Here is a 19,173-nt window from a genome sequence, read left to right as displayed (position 1 = left end):
TCACATGGAGGGTTATCAGTGGGGGAGTGGGAGGGAGAAAGAGGGGAGAAAGATCCAGAGAATAAGTAGCATAAATGGTAGGTAGAAAATAGACTGGGGGAGGTTAAGAATAGTATAGGAAATGTAGTAGCCAAAGAACTTATATGTATGACCCACGGACATGAACTAAAGGGGGGCAATGTGGGAGGGAGGGGGTGTGCAGGGCAGAGGGGAATAAAGGGGGGGAAATGGGACAACTATAATAGCATAATCAATAAAATATATTTTTAAAAAGAAAGAAAAATATAAGACAATTAGAAACACGAACACTGACTGAATATTTGATAATATTATGAAATTTATGCTAAATTTCTTAGGTATAATGATGATATTATGGCTCTATTTTTAAGATTGCCTTTATCCTTTAGAAAACCGTACAAGAATATGTTCACATGAAAAGATATGATGTTTGAGATGTGCACAAATGAAGGAAATAGTTGTTGAATTTGAGTGATGGCTATATGGGACAGGAATGGTACTAATCGGTCTGGCTTTGTGTACGTTTGAAGTAATGCAGCATAAATTACTGGAGACTCATGGTTAACTTCACTTGTAGCTCAACATTGTTTTTTCTGGAGAAAACTCTTTACTTTCTTTTAATTCTCTTGCTTTTAAATAAACTAGTATAGGGTTTCTTCTGCAGATTTATACCCTCCTCTTCCATTCATGAGGAGAAGAATCAAAAAACATATGAATAAAGGCCAAATTAGATATCAGTTCAAAAGGAAGTCACTTAGATATGTCATTTTGGGGGTGGAGCTAGCAGTTAAACACTGGATTATTTTTTTTTTCCTAAGGAGCAAAGTTTTATTACTGGTCTTCAATGCTGGAAAAAAACCCTTGACCACCACATCCTGTGTCTTCTACGCCTCTGAGCAGATGGCAGAAGGCTGGGGAGCATTGCTGTGGCATTCAGTGCACTCCCAGAACATCCCTGCCCACCCAGGACTTTCCAGGTACCAACAGTTGGCATTCATTAAGTAAATGCCGGAAGCAAGTTTCTAAGGACTAACTCTGGATAGAAATAATAACAATAATAGAAATTCTTTTTAGTTTCTATATACAAGGAAATTAATGTTGAGAAAGGTTAAGTAATTATTTCCAAATAATCCACTAACTTGTGAGAAACAGTCAGAATTCAAACCCAGGCCCACTGAAGCTATTATTCCAGGCCTGCTTCCAATTGTTAGACTTCACCAGGAAAAACACACATTTCTGATTCCTCTTTAAATTCATGACCACAAATTCTCCATGGGTGCTCAACTCCTCTAGGAATCCTGCTACACACCATTATTTATTTCACTTTCCAAAGAGATGATTTCACTCTTCTTTCTGCTTAAATGAACAACTCCTCCCCATTTCTCTCCTAATCGTTGACTTTGCCTCATGCCTCTTTAAGAAAACGGAAGCCATCAGAAAGGAATCCCATTGTCTTCCCCAGACAATTCTAGCAGCCTGCCCACTTCTCTGACAATGCTCCCTGCCCCTATCCTGTTACAAAAGGGAGACTCCTATTGCACATGGTGTATTGTGCACAACCTCTCCATCCCTCTCACCTTCTGGAGGGGGTTGTGGTAATAACCACTCCTTCCCTGCATCTCAGAGACTCTCTTCTAAAGCAGCCCATCACCCAGAAACATGCTGTTAGTGATCTTCTATAATAAATAAGATAACAACACTGTCTGTTATCACACATTCTCCTCCAGCTACTGCTTCATTTCTCTGTTTTCCTTCATAGCAAAACCCTTGAAAGAATTGACTCCAATGACATCCTCCTGTTCCTCACCTCCTTTTCTCACCTCCACCCACTACACTGAAGATTCTACTCCCACCGGAGAAACTGCTATTGTCGAGTCTCTAATGATCTCCATCTTCCCAAAATTAGTGCAGGATTCTCAACCAATGTACTGAAACTCTCAATAACTCTCAACACAATTGGCCATGCCCTCCTTGAAACACTCTTCTCTTAACCTCCTTGACTCCAAACTCTCCTGTACCAAGGCAGGGGTGAGGAGGGTGTATTCGAGGAAATGATTCAAGAAAATCATTGGGGCTGGAGTGCATGAGTGACAGCAGAGGAAGATGACAGAAGGTTAGAATGTGAAGGGAACTCAGTATCATGTAGGAACTTTAGGTGAGGGGAAAATGTTTGGGAGGTTCTTAGGGGATTTTAAGCAGATAACTGATGTACTCTTCACTTATGTTTTTACAGGTCACCCTGGTTGTCTGTGGAAAGTGAACTGAGCAGGCATGAGAATAGGATCATGGCCAACAAGTAGGATTCTCCCAATAAATTCTAAATAAGTGTTTGTTGGCTGGAATTAAATTGGGAAAAAGGAAGGAAGGCACCAGTAAGCACAAATGTCTGGAGGACAGACACAGAACCAGAGAGTAAAACTCCAGGGGGGCAGATAAAGAGCTCATAGAAGTAGTGAGGGGATCATTTCAGCCATGGCATTCGGACCAGTTCCCAGCAAGCCCAAGACATTGTCAAATACAGCTCCCCATGTGGATGTTGCCCATGGAGCACGTTTGCTCCTACAAATGGAAAACATGCATTCTTCTTCAGTCTCTACGATTTCTATGCAGCAATGTTCTGAAGTAGGGAGAATTTGACTCATTATCTTCCATGGTGTCTGTCATGTCACGTTACTCTTCAGGTCCTGACAGAACACTCTTGAGACATGATGCATTAGGACTTGACACCAGCTACCTAGTGCTGTGCCTCATTAAAGGAAGCGGGACAGGCACGAGCGAGGGCTAACCCACTTTGCGTTATCCCAACTCTCTCTACAACTTCATTAGTCTCTTGATCTTTCTGTGGTTGTCATTAGGGGCTCAGAGTGTTATGTCCTGGTCACTTTCCAGATGACAGTTTTTAGTGTCAAAGTGATCAAGGAGAGCTGCTTTCCCCTCCACGAGGTGACAGCAGCAGACAATCTCAGGAAATTGATCATGTTGGATAAACTCACCTAATCCTAAAAATGATATTGCCTTCATGCTCCAGGGCAGGGCAAAAACAACTGAAAAATAATTGCCAGTACACCCCAGAGGGAAATTCTTTGCCTTCCCCAAATTTGACAATCAATCTAACCGAGTGCACGTGACTAAAAACCACTGCTGTAAAAACACATAATTCCATTTACACACCAAAACACCATGGCAATTTGGTTTGAATTGGGAGGATCATTCTGTCTTGGTGTTAATTTTTTCCTATGAAAGATTATATTTATAAAAGCAGCAAGGACTTAACAGTACAAAAACAATGACCACATCCAGAACATGTCAGGTTCTTCTCAATCCTGGTTAGATTAATTTTTAACTGTGTTGTCATTATTCCCTCTCATTACAAAATTATTCCCTCTCATTACAAAACATTAAAAAGAAAATATGTGGTACATTGTAAGGTTCTTTTCCACCATCTCAGAGCTAGCTATCTTCAGAAAATATACCACGTGTTGTATCTTTTAGTCTTTCACATATCGAAAAGCTCTAGAAAGGGTTTATTCATCTCCCTAGAAGTGAGGAATCCAACCTGAACAATATGATTCAGAGAGAGGCTTACAGTAACCAGGAAAAAGAGTTTGCATTCCTTTACATTTAATTTCCAAATTCAACCAGGGCTTTTAATCTTTGCATCCTTTGAATTTTGAAGGAAGTACAGGGAAGACTCTTTGGGTAAAGTTGCTCTCTGAATTAGTGAAACAGCCTGCAGGGTTAGGTTGTGGCTTTATAACATGTGCTGTCCTTTGAAGATCTTGAACTAATTAGAGCATGTCTTCTCATCACTTATAGTACTGACCTTCCATAGCAAAATGACCTCGTGCTCATTTGTATATTATTTTGAATATGTCTGATTTGTAGTTTTCACTCTAAAAGTTGTGCTTTCTCCCCAAGCCCTTCAAAGACCAGAGGTCCTCAGTCACCATGCTCTTTCCTACAGAGCTACCCTCCATGCCAGGTGGCCTTTAAGCATTCTACCTGGGTATTTCCAACTAGCAAAATGTTTCTGACTATGGTGTAAGAAACTGAGCCCTTTGGAAAAGAAAGCCATGTTTGGACTCTTGGCAAACAAATCAGGATCAAATTCCAGAATGGTGTTTTCTAGACTCTGCATTGTATTAATAGTTGGAAGGAGTTTCAGCAGCCACTCCAGGGGTGTCCCACCCATGGCTTCCAGGCCGCATGTGGCCCAGAAAGGCTATGAATGCAGCCCAACACAAAATCATAAGTTTACTTAGAACTTTTTTTTGCTCATCAGTTTTCATTAGTGTTTGTGTATTTAATGTGTGGCCCAAAACAACTCTTCTTCTTCCAGTGTGGCCCAGAGAGGCCCAAAGGTTGGACACCGCTGCAACACAAAAGAAACTCTGACAGTGTTCAATGGGAAGATTAATTGATAAAGGACAAGGGAGACATCAGAAGACAAGCGACAAGTTTGCCCTTTGTCATCCAAGGACAGCATCTGGCTATATGCCGTTGTGTCAACAGTATTTTCCACCCACATAATATAGTCTATTTATTTATCTACATATCTCTGTTTTTCATCACATTCTTTTTTGGATGTATAATAAAGGCCATAAAACTTGGAAAATGAAAACTACATTTGGAAATTGTTGTGCATGGTTTCTTGACTTGTAGAGGGCCTCATGGGCAAGTCTTTTTGACAAATCTAAGGTTAAATCTACTTGGGTATGGGGTGATCTAAGATCTCGGGATGAGTGAAGCTGTGTCAGCTAGTAAGGCAGCATGGGCTCAGATGGAATCCCAGCTCAACTATTGATTCATCACTGTATTTCTTTGGGCAGACTGCCTAATCCTCCAGCGTCTCAATTTCATTAACTTTCAAAGGGGCCAATAATAACACTCATAGGGTCATTGTGGGGGTTTCACAAAATACATGTAAATCAATTAGCACAGTTCCTGGGACTACACTTCAGGTGACCAGTGATACTAGTTCTTTCCCTTTTGATCTCTATCTAGGTTTCTATAGATACATACCAATCCAGGTTTATAAAGTTCTTAGAAGTCCGTAATTACATTTTAATGTGATCTGTAATAAACTTGAACACAACTATGAAATGGTGTATCTTTGTTCTCAATCCCAGTTTAGATCATTCCCTTGCCTTTTTGAGTACTAAAGCCACAATCACCATGCAAACCTGAACAGCAGCCACGTGTGGCTATTAAGGACTTAAAAATTGGCTTGCACAATTTGAGGTGTGCTAGAAGTATAAAATACATGCTAGATTTCAAAAATTGATACCACAAAAAAATGTAAAATATCCCATTAATAATTTTATATTGATTATAATTTTAAAAGATAATATTTCTATATGTTAAGTTAAATAAAATATATCATTAAAATTAACTTGACCTATCTCTTTTTCCCTTTATAATGTGGCCACAGAAAAATTTTACATTATATACGTGGTTCACATTATATTTCTATTGAACAGTGTTCATCTGAGAGATAAAGACCCAGAGATAACCCAAAGGATCCAGAAGGTGAGGTGTTTGCCAAGTTCACCAATACCCTGAAGGTCAAATTCAAAGAATTCAGGGTCCATATACTTATTTAGCTCAGTCCTCTGTTGCGAACACACAACAGAAAAAGTGTTTGCATCTGCCACAGCTGATCTCTCTCTTTCCAGTCCTGCTTTTCTGATGATGCAGAGAAAAAGGTCTAAAGCAGTGCTGTCTTTCAATCTGGAAGAGCCAAATTTTAAGTGCTCAATGGCTCAATAGGCTGTAGTACTGGGCACCTCAACTGCAAAGTATAGATGCCCTATATTTTCTTGAGTATAATGATTGAGGAGAATTATTAAAATAACAGAAATACAGCCTCCAAAAAAAAAACCTAAGCTCATGCCCTTCCCCAATCCTAATTCTATATTTTTATAAGTTACAATTATAATTTCTACTTAAATAATGACCTCTATTTTAACGTTGTGGATTGTAGGCTTAAAAAATAACAAAGCTACACAGTCTAAGTGGAAGCAGCCTGATATCCCACTTATTACTACATCATTGCCAGCTGTTGCATTTAGACTCAAGAATTCAGAGGCACACAACTTGACTAATTTCGAACTGGGTATGAGACCTAATAACATAGAAAAGATTACCCAGGTATGGAGTCCAGAATCAAAGGGTCCTTTTTAAGACTTAGCTGCTACTCCTGCCTTTCACTAAATGAGAAAAGATTTTTTAAATCATAAAGCACCATGCAGTCTGCTTCTCAGGTTTCTAAGGCCCTGTTAGTGGAGTAGTTCTGTACAACAACAGCAGTTGGTTTTGCACTGAAGATTGCATATGTAATTTTTAGTGACACCTCCAAAATGCTGGGGAAGGAACGATGAACTCTTCCCATACAGAATTCTGGTAGTAACAAATGCTTGCAAAAGCACTAATTATTTATTACCCTGGGATAAATGCACTTTGATATTATTCCCCAAAGAGAGAAAGTTCAAGTGGAAGTAATGGCCATGAAGAGCAAGGTAGCTATTGAGAACTAATGTGTTCTGAAGACTAACTTTGTTGCTCCCCATTCTTTGATTTGACCAAATATCTTAAATTGATTTATCCACTTCATGAAATGTACTCATTTTAGAAAGGCAAATATGTATTTTCCTAAAGAGCAGATGTTACTTAGCTGAGCCATTGGACCACACAGGAAGCACAATGGTAAGAACAGTGGGATTGGAGGGGCTGTCCTCTTCTCCATGTCTCAAGTCTACTTCAGTAAACATAAACTAATCACATAACCCCTCTGGATCTCTGTTTCCCATTAGTAAATTGAAAACAATGACTCCAGCCTTCTCTACCACACAAAGACATTTGGATGGCTAGCAGGAATAAGAGTTTGACTCATTCCTCTAGCTTAGCCACATAGGAAACTTAGACTTGCCTACTAACCCCATCTCTTCATTCCCCTCCTCCTCCCAGCACCCCATCCAGCCCAAGGAAGGAAGCAGAGAGGTAGAAGAGACATCTGTACAGCAAGACTCAACCAGAAAATATAATGAACTGAAATCAATAATCCTTAATGGTTTTAATAATACCCAGAACTCAAAGATGACTTGATTTAACTTCATAAGTCAGTAAATGCTCAGTGCCTTTTTTGTCTCCAGCGCCATACTAGCCTCTGGAGACAATGTAGAAGACCCTCCAGACATGGTCACCCCACATTGTTTATTATGTTGCCATGGGGAAAATGTGCATTCATGAAGCCAACAGAACAAGTATGGACAACTTTTGAAAAATGAGATAACCTGTTGTCTGCTCTTGTTTCTCTCTAATGCTAATAATGGAAGGAGCCCTAGCAAGGTAGCTCAATCAGTTGGAGCATCATCCTGTACAACAGAAGGCTGTGGGTTCACTCCCTGGTCAGGGCACATACCTACCTAGGTTACAGGTTCATGCAGGAGACAACCAATCATTGCTTTCTCTCTCTTCTCTCTCTCTCTCTTCTCCTCTCTCTCTCCCTCCCTTCTTCTTTCTCTAAGGTCAATGAAAGTATCCTCAGGGGACTTCAGTCAAGATGGAGGCATAGATAAACACAGCTCACCTCCTTGCACAATCACAGCAAAATTAGAGCTAAACTGTAGAACAAATATCACTCAGAACCATCAGAAACTCGAGCTGTATGGAAGTGCATTTATCCCAGGGTAATAAATAATGCTTTTGCAAGCATTAATTTTTTGCAAATTGGAATTTCTTTAACAACTAAGGAATTAAAGAAACTACATTCATCCAGATGGGTAGGAGGGACAGAGGGACAGAGACATGCAATGGGCTGGTCCCAAACCCACGTGAGGTGGATATAAAATGGAAGGATACCTTGGGAGTGAGGAATCCCAGCCCCATACTAGACCACCCAGTTCAGGGTTCCAGCACCAGGATGGTAAGTCCCCATAACTTCTGGCTGTAAAAACCAGTGGAGGTTAGGCCAGTGGAAAAAGCTTTGGGATCCTCAGGCATCTCCTCAGACTTACTCAGACTAACTACCACTGGGCTCCAGCACAAGGGCAGCCCCTTAAAGGGCACCAGAGGCATACGGGGAGGAACTGAAGTTTCTGGCATCAGAGGGAGAGCTGAAGGACAGTTTCCTCCCAGATAGACCTGCAGACAGTAGCATTGTCCCTTCTCTGAGCCTGCCCCCACACAGAGCCACAGTGTGGAGGCACCAAATCTGAGTCTCCATCATCCTGGCTCACATGATAAGTCCTGCCCTGACAATTGCCTAAGGTTCTGCCCCATCCAACTTATTGGCCCACCCTAGCTGATAACAGTGGCTTTTCTGTATGAAGGGCTAGGTTAGGTGCAGGCTTCAGACATTCCTTAATATGCTCAAAAAAGCAACAGCTGAGCCCAGCCCCCATACCTCTCTCTGAGTGGCCCCAGGCCGCACTAGCAGCAGTCATCTGCACATTGTTTTATAGAGCTTACACCAGGGGGCCTCAGACAGGACAAAAGTGGAAGCTGACCTTGGCCTGCACCACCAAGAAAACTCCAAAGCCTGCACACCTAGCAGAAAATTACAGGCCACATTGGAGGACAGCCACCCAACTACCTCCACAAACCATGGAGGGAGGTACTTGCTGGCCAGGAGTGACAGCCAGTCCTACCAGCTGTCTGGCCTGGGTTAATCCCTCCCATTGACCTACTGACAGCAATCAAGACTCAACTACAAGAGGAGGGTGTACTTAGCCCACATGGAGGGCACACTTCAGTACACAGCTTGGGGGATAGGGAAAGATGTGTCACTGGACCCTACAGGACACCTACTACAATAGACCATGTTACCAAGACACTGAATCAAAGCAACTCTACCTAACACATAGAAACAAACACAGGGAGGCTGCCAAAATAAAGAGACAAAGAAATATGGCCCAAACAAAAGAACAGAACCAAACTTCAGGAAAAAAAACTAAACAAAATAGAGATAAACAATCTATCAGATGCAGAATTCAAAACCTGGTTACAAGGATGCTCAAGAAATTCAGTAAGTACCTCAACAGCATAGAAATGATCCAATCAGAAATGAAGGAGACACTAATTGAAATAAAGAACAATTTACAGGGAATCAACAGCACAGTAGATGAAGCTGAGAATCAAATCAATGATTTGGAACATAAGGAAGAAAAAGACATCCAATCAGGACAGCAAGAAGAAAAAAGAATACAAAAAGTCAAGGATACCAAACTTCTGGCCAAGATAGAGGCATAGGTAGATACACTTTGCTTACTTGTACAACCGAAAGGACAACAACAAATTGAAAAACAAAAAAACAACCAAAACTACCAGAAAACCAAACTGTATGGAAGTTCTACAGACAAGCAGTTAAAGAAGAAACATTCATCCAGACTGGTAGGAGGGCAGAGACAGGCAACTGGGGTGGAGAGGACGTGTAGCGGGCGAAGTGGTGGCTGGCAGAGCAGCGATCCCACATTTGTGTGCAGATAGGCCAAGAGGAACAATTGAGGAAAGAGACAGATTGCACAACCCAGGGTTCCAGTGCAGGAAACTAAAGCCTCAAAACCTTTATTTATAAACAACCGTGGAGGTTGCAGCAGTGGGAGAAACTCCTAGCCTCACAGGAGAGTTCAATGGACAGACCCACTGAGTCCTAAACATACAAAAGCCCATCCACTCAGGAATCAGCACCAAAAGGTTACAATTTGATTGTGGGAAGCTGGGATGTTACTGAAAATGGTGAGAGCTGAGCAAGCAGCATTGTTCCCTCTCTGACCTGTCACCCACATATGATGCCACAACGCAGTAAAGTGGGTTACCCCACCCTGGCGAATACCTAAGGCTCTGCCCCTTGCTATGGAACAGGCACACCCAGACAAAGCAATATGGCCCAAATGAAAGAACAGATCAAAACTCCAAAAATAGAACTAAGCAAAGAGGAGATAGCCTCTTTGGAGAGGAGATATCAGATGCAGAGTTTAAAACATTGGTAATCAGGATGCTCACAGAAATGGTTGGGTATGGTTGCAAAATAGAGGAAGAAGTGAAGGCTATGCAAAGTGCAATAAAGAAAAAATATACAAGGAACCAACAGCGAAGGGAAAGAAACTGGGACTCAAATCAAAGATTTGGACTAGAAGGAAGAAATAAACATTCATCCGGAACAGAATGAAGAAACAAGAATTCAAAAAAATGAGGAGAGGCTCTTAAGAACCTCTGGGACAACTTTAAACATTCCAACATCTAAATCCTAGGAGTGCCAGGAGGAAAAGAGGGAGAGGAAGAAATCGAAAACTTATTTGAAAAATTTCCCCAATCTGGCAAAGAAGATAGACTTCCAGGAAATCCAGGAAACTCAGAGAGTCCCTAAGAAACTGGACCCGAGGAGAAACTCACCAAGATACATCATAATTAAATTATCCATGATTAAAGATAAAGAGAGAATCTTTTTTAAACTTCTTTTATTGTTGTTCAAGTGCAGTTGTTTCCATTTTCCCTCCACCAATCCCCCCCACCCCAGCCACCCCCACTTCCCACCCTTGATCCTACCCCCCTTTGGTTTTGTTCATGTGTCCTTTATACATGTTCCTGACAACCCGTTCCCATTTTGCCCCTATTATACCCTCCCACCTCCCCTCTGGTTACTATAAGTTTGTTTTAATTTCAGTGTCTCTGGTTATATTTTGCTTCCTTATTTGTTTCGTTGATTCAGTTCCACTTATAGGTGAGATCATATGGTATTTGTCTTTCACCACCTGGCTTATTTCACTTAGCATAATGTTTTCCAGTTCCATCCATGATGTCACAAAGGGTAGAGCTCCTTCTTTCTTTCTGCTGCATAGTATTCCATCATGTAAATGTACCAGTTTTTTGATCCATTCATTTAGTGATGGGTACTTAGGTTGCTTCTAACACTTGGCTATTGTAAATTGAGCTTCTATGAACATTGGGGTATATAGGTTCTTATGGATTGCTGTTTCAGGGTTCTTAATCCCAGCAGTGGAATTGACAGGTCAAAAGGCAGTTCCATTTTTAGTTTTGTGAGGAAATTCCATACTGTTTTCCACAGTGGCTGCACCAGTCTACATTCCCACCAACAGTGAGCTAGGGTTCCCTTTTCTCCACATCCTCTCCAACACTGTTGTTTGTTGATTTGTTTATGATGGCCATTCTCACTGGTGTGAAGTGGTATCTCATTGTGGTTTTAATTTGCATCCCTCTGATGGCTAGTGATGCTGAGCATCTTTTCTTATGTTTCTGGGCTTTCCGTATGTCCTCCTTGGAGAAGTGTCTATCCAACTCCTTTGCCCATTTTTTAATTGGGTCGTTTGTCTTCCTGGAGTGGACTTGTGTGAGTTCTTTAAATATTTGGAGATCAAACCCTTGTCTGAGGTAACACTGGCAAACATGTTTTCCTATATGGTTGGTTCTTAAAGAGAAAATCTTAAAAGTAGCAAGAGAAAAGGAGAGAGTTACCTACAAAGGAGTTCCCATCAGATTATCAGTTGACTTCTCAAAACAAACCTTATAGGCAAGAAGGGGCTGGAAAGAAGTATTCAAAGTCATGAAAAGCAAGGACCTACATCCAAGATTACTCTACCCAGCAAAGCTATAATTTAGAATGGAAGAGCAGATAAAGTGCTTCCCAGATAAGGTCAAGTTAAAGAAGTTCATCATCACCCAGCCTTTATTATATGAATGTTAAAAGGACTTATTTAATAAAAAGAAGAAAATCAAAACTATGAACAGTAAAATGACAACAAACTCACAACTATCAACAACTGAACCTAAAAAACAAAAACAAAAACTAACTAAGCAAACTAGAACAGGAACAGAATCAGAGAAATGGAGATCACATGGAGGGTTATCAGTGGGGATGGGGAGAAGGGAGAATGGGAGAAAAAGTACAGGGAATAAGAAGCATAAATAGTAGGTACAAAATAGACAGGGGGAGGTTAAGAATAGTATGGGAAATGGAGAAGCCAAAGAACTTATATGTATGACCCATGGACATGAACAAAGGAGAGGGGATCACTGGAGGGAGTGGGTGGTACTGGGTGGAGGGGGGCAAAGGGAGAAAAATTGGGACAACTGTAATAGCATAATCAATTTAAAAATTGCTTAGAAGGAATGTTTCCTCAGATGAGGATTAAAAAATAAGTCAAAAAAAAAAAGAAAAAGAAAAGAATGAAAAGAGAAGAGGAGTAAATAGTATACCTAATCTCACATGTGGCTGACAGACATGGAACAAGTGTACTGGGTTCTGCAGAGGCCAATTCATGAAACTCATTGTATGGCAGTAGACAAGAGGGTGTTGTGGTATATCCAGACACTGAATATGAAGGATACACTATTTCAAAATATGAAACATACACAATTAAATTTATGGATTTTTAATATTAGTATCAGACTTGAGCAAAATGTTTGTAGCTTGCTGCTTTCATTTATCCTGCTCAAAGGGATATGTTCAATTCCCTTTGCCCTCAGTGGTTCTTTGGTACACATTTTTCAGAACTTAATTTCCTGAATTTTTTTTATACCAACAAGTAGTATTTGTCACTCAAGGGTTTCATCAGACAGATCCTCAGAGAGGATCCTCATGGAGACACAGGGAGAACATACTACTTCATTCTTCTAAGAAACAAACACAAACAAGTCAAACCAAAGAATATGACCAGCCTCTGTGAGGTCCTCAGAAGCATCAGGCTAAGCTGTGGGATGTTTATGCAGACAAATACACACATCCATAAGGAACTCAGTGTGCAATAAACATACCTAGCCCATCTTTTATAGTTCCAATTACTTGTCAAAAGAACTGAGGTCAAAAAGTCCTGGAGATCTGGCAGACAAATGGGTAACACTGGAGATTCTTTTTGGAGGCAAAGAGATGAAAGATAAAAGATTTGCCTTTAAGTTTCCTCTGAACTTGTTATTTTCCAATTTCAAAATGCCTTTGATAAAAGAAAACAACATGGAAGAGAGGACTTTGCTTATAGATGGAATAACAGAATGCAAATTTATCTTCCTACCTCAAACAACAACAAAGCACAAACCTGTGACCGGGTTTCAGACATTAAACAATAGGTAGTGTGGAAATGTGATCCCTGAGCAAATGGTGACTGATAACAATTGATGGAGGCAATTTTGAGGCTGTGAGGCAGGGAAGAAGAACCTGGACAGAGACCAGCAGTCCTCCTAAGTTGAGAAGACAGAGATCAGAGTTCAGAGAAGCCAAGGTAGCTGAAACCTGAGGGACAGAGGACCAGAGGGATACAGAAACTGCAGAGTGAGAGAGCTGCAGTTATCTGTAGAAGGGTCCTCTTCAGTCTTTGGCTGAGTACTGATCTTCACATGCAAAAAAAGAATTTGTCAGAGTTGAGAAAAAGAGTACCAGAAATTAATACACAGAACAATTTCTAAGGCTCTCACACAGGTCTGTACCCCACCCCCAACCCCAGTCCAAGTAGAAAGACATTTCAATATGGGGCATCAGGCAGGATCTACAAAAGGGTATTACCTCAGGAAGGGATTAAATTAGACCTAACAACAGCTCCCAACCTGCCCTAAGAAAGCTTATAAACAAATCAAAAGGGTGAATTGATTCCAACTCAATGAACTGCATTGGAAAAAAATTATCCAACAATATTTTTTTAAATACCAAAGAAAATGCATCATGCAACAGTGCAAAATTCATAGTATATAGTACCCAATACATAATTACCAGACAGGAAGAGAAGCAAGGAAATGTTCTAATAACAATAAACAAATTAATTAATGGGTACAAGCCAAGAAATAACAGATAATGGGACTAGCAGATAAAGATGCTAAAACTAATAAAAATAATAATAAAATGACAAAGTATGTCAAATTAGTAAAAATTAAACTTGAAATACAGCCATAAAAATTAATCTAAAAGTAGACAGGGAGAGACAATAAAAGGAACAAAGAATAGGTGAGACAAATAGAAAAAATATCAAGGTGGAAGTTTAAACTCAATAAACAGATAATTATATTAAGTCTATATGGTCCAAACACTTAAATTAAAATACAGAGATTTTGAGATTTTTTTTTTAAAAGCAACATCCAAGTATATGCTGGCTACAAGAAACCTATTTTAAATATAAAGACGTGGGTAAGTTCAAAATAAAAAAGTAGAAAATTATATACATTAAAAAATAGTAATCAAAAAAATGTTGGAGTGGCTCTATTAAACAAAGCAGATTTTAGAGCACAGAATATTGCCTAGAACCAAGAGAGAGGGATTTCAAAATAAAGGGGTCAACTCGTCAAGAAAGCATAACAATCCTACAAATATGTACCTAAAAACAGAGTTTCAAAGTATATGAAGCAAAATTGATAAAATTCAAAAGAAAATAGACAAATCCACAATTACAGTTAGAGAGTGCAAAACTCTTCTCTCAGTGTTTGATAGAACAAGTAGACAGCAAATCAGTACACATATAGAAGACTGAAACAAACTTATCGATGAACTTGACCTAATTGACATTTACAGAACATTCCACTCAACAGTGCCTAGACCACTCACCAGGATAAACTATATTGTGGGCCATAAAACTAGTCGGTGTGTGTATTAATAAAATTAAATTTTATTAATTTATATATAAAGCATTTATATATAAATTAATAAAATTGAAAACAGAAAAAGTACAAAAACAAAAGTTGGTTTTTGAAAAGATGAACAAAACTGATAAACCTCTAGCCTGATTGATGAAAAATAAAGGAGAGAAGACACAAGTCACCACCATTAGGAATGACAGATAGGATTTCATAACATCCTACAGCTGTTAGAAAAGATAACAAGGAAATATTTTGAATTTGATGCCAATAAATTTGACAACTTAGATGATATGAAAAATTATTCAAAAAACACAATCAAAACTTATTTAAGAAGAAATAGATAAACTGAATGGCCTTAGTTACAATAAAGAAATTTAATCCATGGTTTTAAAACTTCAATAAAGACAATCCAGAAAACTTGACCTTAGGAATTTACTAATGAATTCTTCCAAGCATAGAAGGAGTAAATAATACATATTCTATGCTAATTGTTTCAAAAAATAAAAAGAGTGAACACTTCTTATCTTATTTTATGAGTCCAATATTACCGTAATACCAAAACCAGACAAGATATTACAAAGAAAAATAATTACAGACCAATTCCCTCATAAACATAAACATTAAAATCTTTAACAAAGTTTGAGAAAATCAAATCCAGCCATACATAAAAAGTTCCATAAAAATTTCCACCATATAACCAAGTGAAATTCATTCCAGAAACGCAAGATTGGTTTAACATTCAAGACCAATCAATGTAATTCACCATTTTAACAAACCCCCCAAAAAGGGGAAACCACAAATTCATCTCCATAGATTCAGAAAGAACGTGTGGCATAATTCAACATCCATTCATGATAAAAGCTCTCAGCAAACTAAGAATAGAAACTTTCTCGAACTGATAAAAAGCAGCTATAAAAACCCCACAGCAAACATTATACTTAATGGCAAGACTAAATACGTATAATGAACAAGGACTTCTTTCTCTTACAGACAGGGAGAAAATGTTTGCAAAACATATACCGAATAAAGGACTTATACCTTTAATCAATAAGAAGGAAAACAAACTATTTTAAAAACAGGACCAAAAATTAGGTTAGACACTTCACTAAAAGATTTACAAATGGCAAAAATCCCAGGAAGAGCCCTGGCTGTTGGGTTGCTCAGTTGGTTGGTGCATTGGCTGATGCACAAAAGTGGTGTGTTTGATCCCCAGGGCACATACAAGAATCACTGGGTGGTGGGGGTGCGCATGAATGGGCAGAACAACAAATTGATCTCTCTCTCTCTCTCTCTCAAAATCAATAAATAAAATTTTTAAAAGAAAAAAATCACAGGAAAAGATGCTTAGCACATGCCCATAGAATGACTAAAATTTTTTTTAACAATGCTTAGTAGGATGGTGACAAGGATGTGGAGGAACTAGAACCCTCATTCACTCCTGGCGGGAATGCGAAATGATAACAACCCATTGGAAGACAGTCAGGCAGTTTTTTACAAAGTTAAAAATGTCATATGCCACACGACTCAACAATCCCTCTCCAGTATTTATTGAAGAGAAATGAAAATATACATTTATACAAAGTGTTGTACTCAAATGTTTATAGCAGTTTTATTTGTAATAACCACAAACTAGAAACAATATAAATGTCCAACTGTTGAATAGATAAATTGCTGTTTATTCATTTAATGAAATTCCACTCAGCAATAAATAGGAACAAGCTAATGATACATAAAATAATATAGATGAATCTCAAGATTTCATGATAAATGAGAGAAACCAATCACAGAAGACTGAATACAGTGTAATTTCATTTCTAAGAAACTCTAGAAAAGCCGAAACTGTAGTGATAAAAAGCAAACCAGCAGTTGCTGTGTGTAAGAGGTAAGAGGCGGGCAATGCCCGCAAAGGAGCACAGGGAGCTTTGGCCAAGTAATTACACGTGCTGCTACGGACATTTGTATCCAGGTTTTTGTGTGAGTGCATGTTTGTATTTCTCTTGGGTATATCCCTAGGGGAGGAATTGCTGGGTTGTATGAAGCTCTATGTTTAACTTTTTCAGGAACTATAACACAATTGCATGAATGGTTGGTCACACACTGTACGCACATATCCGAACTTATGGAATTGTACATTTAAAATTAGTCAAATTTATTGCACGCAGATTATACTATAGGCAATTAGTTTTTAAAGCAAAAACTGCGATCGAACAGGAAAAAATTATCATTAGTCCTGAATTAGACACTCTACTGGTGCACAGTATTCTCATGAACAAGATGCTACTCACTTTGTGCTGCGTAGACCTAGCGGAGTCCAAAGTCTCCTGTGCCTATTCAAGCAGCTGTGACAGGAACACAGGCAGTGGAGAGAAAAGACCTGGGTTTCGCTCCACCAGCCATCGCCTACCCCCAGAGGGGTATGTGGTATGCCAGTTGGGTGCCTTCAAATGCCCCTGCTTCAAGCGTCCCACCCTGGCTTGGCTCCTCTCCAACCCTTTGCAAAAGCACTCTCCGTGAGCATTTCAGATTGGGTTTCCTTCTTCAATCTAAACCTGTCTGCTTTCCATCTTTCCAGGATTCCTTACAGTTTATGACCCACTGGAAAGACTCTCACTCTGGTCTTTGAACACCTGTGTCTGTGACTTCCGTGATTAGAAATGCTTTCCGTCATTTCTAAGGGCTCAGAACAGAACACTGTGTGTGCTTCGTCTGCCTTCTTCTTGTAGATCTCAGAGCTCAGTTTCCTGATCTAAAAATTATAACAGGTAGTCTTCTAACAATTTTTTGGAAGAACCAAATAACATAATGATGTAAAAGAACTATTGAAATGGAGAAGAAATAAAACACTAGTAATTAAAGCCAGTGTTCTCTCTAGAGTGAGTTGAAAGCCAAAATGAGATTTCTCATTAAGAATTTAATTCTTTTGCCTAATAAATTTTTTTTGTCCACGTATGTCCTACTTGAGGTCTCCCATCGTTCCAGGAAAATCCTAAAGTGTATTTATCCAGAAAGACAAATTAAATTAGTGCTGGATTTTTAGAATGCCTTAGATAAGGGGGGGTGGGGGTGGGGAGAGAGAGAGAGAGATGACAGACAGGTAGGTAGGTAGATATTGTTTCTTATTTTCTAATGTTGTTAAATGAATATTAAATATACCTGTATGTGTCTTTACTTAAAAGTGATGACCCTGAAGTCTTGTACATATGAAAACCTTCCCCTGGGGTGACCTAGGATTCTGCCATAAAACAAAAATAGAAATACATCTGTCGTCTCTCCTCCATCATATAAGACAAAATCACAATTCTCAGAAGATTTTTTAGCTTCTCTCAGAAAATAAAAGTGGGTTCTCTGCTCCTAGTTATAGGAAATCATGCCATGGACACTCACCTGAGGTAGTCTGCTCAGTTGGGCCTCAGGTTGCCAGCCAGAGGTTTTCTCGGGACAAGAGAAAGCGCCGGAGGAGAAAGAACTGGCAGGAAGCCAGTGTCGGCACCAGTGGACACCCAAGACAAGAACGGGTGGTGGAGCAGACCCAGGGTACACTTGCACCGTGCTGAAGTCTGGCTTCCAGAGTGACACTAACCATGTACAGTGTTAACAAGTAAAACTTGCCATGCATGAAAGTATGCAAATATCAGGTCTAAATGTCAACTATATTTATTTAGCTAACAAAGGAAAGGTTGAGCTTGGCCAGAATGATCAAACACAAAATCGAAACAGACTCATAGGTACAGAGAACAGACCGACAGCTGTCAGAGGGGTGGGGAGTTGGGGGGCTGGGTGAAAAAAGTGAAGGGATTAAGCAAAACACACACAAACTCATAGACACAGAAAACAGGTGGCGATTACCAGAAGGAAAAGGAAATGGGGGGAGGCAGAAGTGAGTAAAGGGGGGCAGTAAATGGTGACAGAAGGAGACTTGACTTCGGGTCAATATATAGGTGATGTACTACAGAATTGCACACTCGAAACCTATGTAATTTTATTAACCAATATCACCTCAATAAATTCCATAAACTTTTTAAATGAGCTTAAAAACAATTTTCAATCATTTCAACATTTTAGTGGATATGAGACAGCACCCACAACCAGGAGACAAAGCACAGCCGGTAACTTACATCACTGTCCCAGGGCATCGGCTTCAGCCCATCACGCCGAAGTGACAGGGCAGTTGTGACCAAGATATTTGCTCCCAGGGCTTCCAATGCAACAGAGATGCATGTGATTATCGAGTGATAGAGAGTGACATTCCTTATGTTGTATCAGTTTGCAAATCCAGCGAGACGGAGATATAGTTGTCAGCTCCTAGGACAGGCCGGATTCATCGCCCATGGACATCACACTGCCAGCACCTGTCCGCCCAGCAGGTTGCGTGCCTTCCAGTGGAGGAATACACATGACTCCGCCCCAGCCTCTCCTCCCCGGGCTGCAGTGGCCGTAAAGGGGGCCCTCCCCTCAGTCTGTGCCAGCACATGGGGAGCAGTCAGGGGAGACCACTTATAATTATTTGATGCAGATGGTCACTTCATTAGCATATACACCAAACAGCCCATTGCAGAGCGTTGAGCTGCCTACCAATCCCTC

General features: G+C 39.8%; 1 long non-coding RNA gene across 2 annotated transcripts in view; it reads right to left on the bottom strand.

Annotated features, from left to right (window-relative positions):
* The window catches only part of LOC128779401 (uncharacterized), a 103,418-nt gene extending 84,486 nt beyond the window's left edge, over positions 1 to 18,932 (bottom strand). Inside the window, exon 1 of one of the 2 annotated variants that reach the window (XR_008425330.2) lies at positions 18,708 to 18,932. This is a non-coding gene — a long non-coding RNA (uncharacterized lncRNA). Of the gene's footprint in view, positions 1 to 17,976; positions 18,659 to 18,707 lie in introns of those variants that run through there. The other variant, XR_008425329.2, reaches the window with a different exon arrangement.
* Between the last annotated feature and the right edge of the window lie 241 nt (positions 18,933 to 19,173).

The sequence above is a fragment of the Desmodus rotundus genome, chromosome 10 (assembly GCF_022682495.2).
Source record: "Desmodus rotundus isolate HL8 chromosome 10, HLdesRot8A.1, whole genome shotgun sequence".
Taxonomy (NCBI): domain Eukaryota; kingdom Metazoa; phylum Chordata; class Mammalia; order Chiroptera; family Phyllostomidae; genus Desmodus; species Desmodus rotundus.
This window is presented reverse-complemented; position numbering and strand designations above follow the sequence as displayed.